Source organism: Zerene cesonia, chromosome 14 (assembly GCF_012273895.1).
Source record: "Zerene cesonia ecotype Mississippi chromosome 14, Zerene_cesonia_1.1, whole genome shotgun sequence".
NCBI lineage: Eukaryota > Metazoa > Arthropoda > Insecta > Lepidoptera > Pieridae > Zerene > Zerene cesonia.
In genome coordinates, this window is record NC_052115.1 from 5,315,837 (window position 1) to 5,316,677 (window position 841).

Consider the following 841-nt stretch of genomic DNA (forward strand, 5'->3'; position numbering starts at 1 on the left):
ACACGTTTGACAAGTTTTCCACTAGAACAACACAAGTTCGCTTACCCTATAATTTCCTCCGCATACAACTCTCATTAAAACGCGGTAGCCTCACAAGCGAGCAATAAAAAACATTAAATTATAAATTAGGGCAGCGATTTATATCAACGTTTTAAGTCGGCCATAACTCTTATTTTTGAATATTTTGTGTCGAAATAACATATTATACCGTACAATTATTCGGCTCATAAATTACAAAAACAACGTTTTTATTTCACTTGTTGTCCAACACCTTATTTGTCGATGTGTATCTAAAATAAATTGTAGTTATAATGTTGGGTCGGTGAATATATTATCCATTTACATTATTTATACATTTGATGCATTTGATTGTGTGAGGTTTTGCCTTTTGTAAATATTCAGCTTACATATATTTTGTAATACAATTATTCTTCTTTAACATTAACTAATTTTCCATCCACGATTTCAAACATAAATCTTGTTACATAATATTAATTTATTTAAAAATAGCTTAAATACAAAAAAGCCCATGCGTAGTTCAATCTAAACCAACATGTATTTAATTTTATATATTACATTATCTCAAAAAACAGGATCTTGAGAATTACAAGTATTTACCAAAATTTTCAATAACAGTTATTTTAATCCGGTCATCGTAGGTACCGACATAACCTCACCTTCCAACCACTAAACAAAAAGTTATAAAAGTACAAAATCCGCAGGTACCATTTATTGTGGGGCCAATTTGACAAACGAAATCTTAATTCGTCTAACAAGCAAAAGGTGTTGAAATTTAATAATACCTACGCTGACTCTCATGCGAGTTATTATAATATTATTA